Raw genomic sequence first — 6,456 nt, forward strand, 5'->3', positions numbered from 1 at the left:
ATCTTCTCATCAATTTTAACCATCTTCCCTATGCCTGCTGAAGAAAAGCAGGCCCAAACCATGAGGAGGTCACCACCATGTTTGACAGTGGGGATGGTGTGTTCAGGGTGATGAGCTGTGTTGCTTTTACGCCAAACTTATCGTTTGGCATTGTGCTCAAATAGTTCGATTTTGGTTTCATCTGACCAGAGCACCTTCCTCCACATGTTTGGTGTCTCCCAGGTGGCTTGTGGCAAACTGTAAAGAACACTTTTTATGGATATCTTTGAGAAATGGCTTTCTTCTTGCCACTCTTCCATAAAGGCCAGATTTGTGCAGTGTACGACTGATTGTTGTCCTATGGACAGACTCTCCCACCTCAGCTGTAGATCTCTGCAGTTCATCCAGAGTGATCATGGGCCTCTTGGCTGCATCTCTGATCAGTCTTCTCATTGTTTGAGATGAAAGTTTGGATGGACAGCCGGGTCTTGGTAGATTTGCAGTGGTATGATACTCCTTCCATTTCAATATGATCGCTTGTACAGTGCTTCTTGGGATGTTTCAAGTTTTGGTAATCCTTTTTGTAACCAAATTTCGGCTTTAAACTTCTCCACAACAGTATTATGGACCTGCCTGTTGTGTTCCTTGGTCTTCATGATGCTCTCTGTGCTTTAAACAGAACACTAGGAAGTCTTGTGTCTAGGGTGAGGGACCACGAGGCCTACCGCTGGCTCCTGATGTCCCTCACCAACCTATATAGGTTCTGCACCTATTGACTCCTATGGGGTTTGAGGTCCGGGGTCAAGTTCACGTGCCGAGCTGGACTTTTAACTACAGTTTGGCAGAACCCAGTGAACACGAACATCCAGGGGTCCGCTCATCCCTACTCCCGAATACTCCCTCCAGTCACTTATCATTATGTAACATAATTCTATACAGTAAAGTCACAACCAGACATAGAGACGGTTAATATGATTTATTTTTATGAATATTTTATGTAAATTCCCTATCAGAATGTTTTTGCAGTGTGGGAGGAAACCGGAGAACCCGGAGGAAACCCACGCAAACACGGGGAGAACATACAAACTCCTTGCAGATGGTGTCCTTGGTGGGATTTAAACCCAGGACCCCACTGCTGCAAGACTGCAGTGCTAACCACTGAGCCACCGTGCCGCCCGTACGTGGAATATGTGAGAACATCGTCTGGAGCTGCAGCCGATCTCAGGATCTCTGCACATACTGGATCTGTCTCCATGGAGCCGATGAGAATCTGTGGATCTTGATGGAAATGACCTGGAACTTGTGTAGATTTCTGGAAAGAAAAGACGACAAGATATTACATCCCATCAACAGATTCCTAAAGGAAATACAAAGGAGCTGAAGACTGGAAGAAAAGAAGCATATTCTAATATCTACTTACATGAAGCGCAGGTCGCTCTGATCCAATTCCTCAATGGTTTATAGACTTGGACCTTCTGTCTGTAAAAAGGAGAAAAAAAACAATATTATATTGCATGTAATCTACAGATCATGGGGCGGAGAGAGAAGAGGAAATGAAGGGAACTCACCATCCGCTGTTTTGGGATGTCCATGTTCATGGTCCTTCATGCTTGGTGAGAAGTGACCAAAGAGACCAGAACAACAGGAAGATAAAGAGGATTTTTGTCCAGCCTTCAAAATAATGCAGATTTCTGTGAAAAGAAAATGACAAATCATTATATCCAGTGGCGCAACTAGAGTTCGATGGGCCCGCTGTAAGTTTTGGACCTCACCCCCCATCTTCCCATGCTCTGCTTAACCGCTTTCCCTCAGCACCTGGTTTTCCATGCTTTGCTATACATCTGCAGTGGGTGAGCAGACCCCCTGCAAAAGGGAGCATAGTTAACCCGGAAATGTTATTAATAAAAATGTTTTATTTGTATGTGCATGTGCATTGTGTTAGGGTACCCCTAGTGGCCGGGTGGGACGGCTGTCACCACAGTGGGGAGGAGGAGCCGGCAGAGACAAGGGGAGGAGAGAGCAAGGGTGTGAGGAAAAGATTAGATCAAGGGAGCAGTTGTCTCGGGGACAGGAGCGGAGCAGCAGAGCCGGGGCAGAGTGTGGAGCTGAGTGGGCAGAAAGCAAGAAAGAAAGAAGGGAGCTGGAAATCAGGGAAGCCGGTGAGAAAAGGAGCGAGCGGAACCTCATAGTGTGAAGCAGTCCGGTGTGGGTCCGGACTGTGGGTAGCCAGCAGTGGGAGCCGGGCGAAGTGGAGTAGTCAGGCACATCACCACTGGAGGGGACGCAAGGACAGGCTTCCCCCAGCTAAGAAAGCGTCTCAGCACCTTTATGGCTTTGTTCGGGACTTTGTGAGAAGTAGCATCCGGGGCAGCAGTGTGTGCACGTCGGGCAGAGTGTGTGAGCAGAACAGCAGGGGACACCGGAGATAAGGAGGTGGACGTAACCTCAGAGCCTATTCTGCCGGTGTGGGTCCGGTGTATGCTTGGCTGAATAGTGGGTGCCCGAAGGAAGTAGAGTACGGAGGGCATATCCCCACCCGAGGTGACGTTTGGTCAGGGTGTCCCCAGCTCCACAGGAATTGTCATCTGCCAGATTTATTGCTGACCGGATTGCTTTGTCTGGACTTTTAACTGTGAAGAATAAAAGAATGTTTGTTCATCGCATTGTACCCTGCCTGAAGAGTGTTTGTGCGCCGGACAACATCTGCACCACGACCACACTCTGCCCCACCAAGTTAGCTCCTGTCCCCATAGTGACGGTGGAACCAGGGGTAAGCCTGATACCGAGGGCCACGACTACAAGGCCGGAGGCACCCCTGGCACCCCGTTACATGTGGCGTAGTCGGCAGGATCCGGATCGTATGCCAGGGGACCCGCTCCAAGAAGATGGAGACCAAGTGGTGCCGAGGGCCCCTGATCCGGACTCTCAGCGAAGATTTGCAGTCCCATGGTGGGAAGAGGAGACGGTGCCTGAGGTGAAGGACCGGGCACAAGATGGCGGCAAGATGGCCGTTGTCTGGGAAGACACAGAAGGCGCGCGCAGAATTGGCGCCAAAAGAAGAGCCTGGGGCTGGCCGGTGCCGAAGAGAAAGCATGGAGTACTCCGCCCAAAGAGGGGAGGCGCCAGCTCCAGGGCATTGAAGACTAAGAAAAGGAAAAAGAAGTACCTCGGCGGAGGAGTCGAGATGATGCGTGAGGCTGGGGGTGGAGTCTGTTCAAGAGCGGGAAACGAAGACCTGCCTCCACTTCCTCCAGCCTCAGCATTGACACCGCCGCCATTACCAGCAAGATTGGCAGGGGCAGGGACACCTTCACCACCGAGAGGAGCTGCAGCAGCTGTGCCCGTGGAGCCACCCTACGCCCCTGTGTCCTTCCAGAGGATCCGTCGGCAGCCGGGACAATCGCTGGGGGCATACATCCAGGCACAAGCGGAGGAATGGAAGAGGGCCTGGCCCCCAGAGTAAGTCACCACTGCTGATCTGTTGTTTAAGTCCGGCGCCGTTCAGCCGGCAGAAGTTTCTTTAACGTTGACGGGCCTGTTGCCCTCCAGCAAAGACCGGGAGCGCTCTTGAAGCCTCCGGGCACCTTCAGCAAAGACCGGGAGCGCTATCGAAGCCTCCGGGCGCCCATCTAAGACCGGGAGCGCTGTTGAGCCTCCGGGCGCTATCCAAGACTGGGAGCGCCGCTGAACTGGTGCCGCTGTTGAGGACTGACCCAAAAGGTTTTTATGTGTTTATGTGTTTAAGAGCCTTGCCGGGAGGCTCGGGTTTTAAGAGGGGAGGTATGCAGTGGGTGAGCAGACCCCCTGCAAAAGGGAGCATAGTTAACCCGGAAATGTTATTAATAAAAATGTTTTATTTGTATGTGCATGTGCATTGTGTTAGGGTACCCCTAGTGGCCGGGTGGGACGGCTGTCACCACAGTGGGGAGGAGGAGCCGGCAGAGACAAGGGGAGGAGAGAGCAAGGGTGTGAGGAAAAGATTAGATCAAGGGAGCAGTTGTCTCGGGGACAGGAGCGGAGCAGCAGAGCCGGGGCAGAGTGTGGAGCTGAGTGGGCAGAAAGCAAGAAAGAAAGAAGGGAGCTGGAAATCAGGGAAGCCGGTGAGAAAAGGAGCGAGCGGAACCTCATAGTGTGAAGCAGTCCGGTGTGGGTCCGGACTGTGGGTAGCCAGCAGTGGGAGCCGGGCGAAGTGGAGTAGTCAGGCACATCACCACTGGAGGGGACGCAAGGACAGGCTTCCCCCAGCTAAGAAAGCGTCTCAGCACCTTTATGGCTTTGTTCGGGACTTTGTGAGAAGTAGCATCCGGGGCAGCAGTGTGTGCACGTCGGGCAGAGTGTGTGAGCAGAACAGCAGGGGACACCGGAGATAAGGAGGTGGACGTAACCTCAGAGCCTATTCTGCCGGTGTGGGTCCGGTGTATGCTTGGCTGAATAGTGGGTGCCCGAAGGAAGTAGAGTACGGAGGGCATATCCCCACCCGAGGTGACGTTTGGTCAGGGTGTCCCCAGCTCCACAGGAATTGTCATCTGCCAGATTTATTGCTGACCGGATTGCTTTGTCTGGACTTTTAACTGTGAAGAATAAAAGAATGTTTGTTCATCGCATTGTACCCTGCCTGAAGAGTGTTTGTGCGCCGGACAACATCTGCACCACGACCACACTCTGCCCCACCAAGTTAGCTCCTGTCCCCATAGTGACGGTGGAACCAGGGGTAAGCCTGATACCGAGGGCCACGACTACAAGGCCGGAGGCACCCCTGGCACCCCGTTACACATCTTTCCCTCAGCACCCAGCTTTCCTAAATCCCTGCTTTATATCTTTTCCTCAGCACCCAGATTTCCTATGCTCTGCTATATGTCTTTCTCTCAGCATCCAGCTTTCCCATGCTTTGCTATACATTTTTCTCTCACCACACAGCTTTCCTATCCTCTGCTATATATCTTTCAGCACCCAGCTTTCCCATGATATCAGAACATGAGAGTGTTGGGTGCTGTGAGAAAGATGTATTGCAGAGCATGGGAAAGCTGGCTGATAAAAGAAAGATGTATAGCAGAGCATGAGAAATCTGGTTGATGAAAAAAAAATGTATAGCAGGGCATGGGAAAGTTGAGTGCTGAGATAAAGATGTATAGCAGAGCATGAGAAAGCTGAGTTCTGAGAGAAATATGTATAGAGTAGAGCATAGGAAAGCTGGGTGATGAAATAAAAATATATAGCAGAGCATGGGAAAGTTGGGTGCTGAGAGAAAGATGTATAGCAGAGCATGGGAAAGCTGGATGCTGAAAGATGTATAGCAAAGCATGGAAAAGCTGGGTGCTGAGAGAAATATGTATAGAGTAGACCATGGGAAAGCTGGGTGATGAAAGAAAGATGTAAAGCAGAGCATGGGAAAGCTGGGTGTTGAGGGAAAGCACTACTTTCACTCAGTAACCAGCTTTCCTAACCCATGCTTGTATCTTTGTCCCTATTCTGGTATTATATAGCACCCTGTACCCCCCAGGCCCCGCAGAGGTCCCGACCATGATCGTTCCACCCCTGATTTTATCATATGAATAAATTCCTAGTAAAATGAGCTGGAGACTAAAAGAAATGGAATCCTAATATTTACTTACATGAAGTACAGGTTGTTGTGATCTAATTATTCTTTGTTTTCCAAACTTTTTTTGACTTTCCTTCTACAAAGAGGAGAAAGCAGCGATTATTTCTGTTACATGTAATATACATATGACTGGACAGAGGGGTGAGTGATGACTTACCGTCCGGTGTTTGGGGTATGTCCTGTGTTTAGCCCTTCATGTTAGATATTGACCAAAGCTGATGGTAAACTAGAGAACAGAACAGCAAGAAGTTAAAGACGACATTTTTTTTTCATAGCCTTCAAATTAGTTGTAATGAATGCAGGGGTCCCTTACCTGGGCTGGAATTCAAGATGGTCTCTTCCACTGCCCGCACCATGGACATCTTAAGATGTCATTGTGGTGCTCGTCTGAAGCAGTGGTTACGGCACAGGGGGCAGTGAGGGCTGGAGCGCAGCCAGTCAGAAATGCAACCTGGATGGAAGAAGTGGTTGCACGGGATGACTGTGAGCTGCTCTCCGATCTGATAGTCCTCTATACATATGGGACATCTCTCGCCCTCCTCCTGTGAGGTTACATTCCTTGTTGGGAGTCTCGCAATTTGGCGAGCTCTCCAGCTAATCCTACCACGCCTTCTCCTCGGCACAGGTACATTTTGTACAGGTGGCTCCACCTGTGGCAGTGGTGGTGGGATCACAGGCTCTGCCTGCGGTTGTATAGGTGCGTTGATGGATGTTGATGGCCCCGCAGGGGCTGGTCTTAGAGGAGAGCAGCTTCTTTCTCTACTCCTGCCACTGCTGCCCTCTGCTGTTGAGCTGGAGGGCCCGGCAGGGGCTGGTCTAGGAGGAGAGCGGCTTCTTTCTCTGCTCCTGCCCCTGCTGCCCTCCGCTGTTGAGCTTGA

General features: G+C 50.8%; 1 long non-coding RNA gene across 1 annotated transcript; it reads right to left on the reverse strand.

Moving 5' to 3' along the window:
* Nucleotides 1–1,427: 1,427 nt before the first annotated feature.
* On the reverse strand, nt 1,428–5,655 carry LOC142254694 (uncharacterized). The gene is made up of 3 exons (XR_012727303.1): nt 5,592–5,655; nt 1,548–1,670; nt 1,428–1,458 (listed from the first exon to the last, which is right to left on the reverse strand). It is a non-coding gene; the product is annotated as an uncharacterized LOC142254694 (long non-coding RNA).
* Between the last annotated feature and the right edge of the window lie 801 nt (nt 5,656–6,456).

Source organism: Anomaloglossus baeobatrachus, chromosome 10 (genome assembly GCF_048569485.1).
Source record: "Anomaloglossus baeobatrachus isolate aAnoBae1 chromosome 10, aAnoBae1.hap1, whole genome shotgun sequence".
NCBI classification, from domain to species: domain Eukaryota; kingdom Metazoa; phylum Chordata; class Amphibia; order Anura; family Aromobatidae; genus Anomaloglossus; species Anomaloglossus baeobatrachus.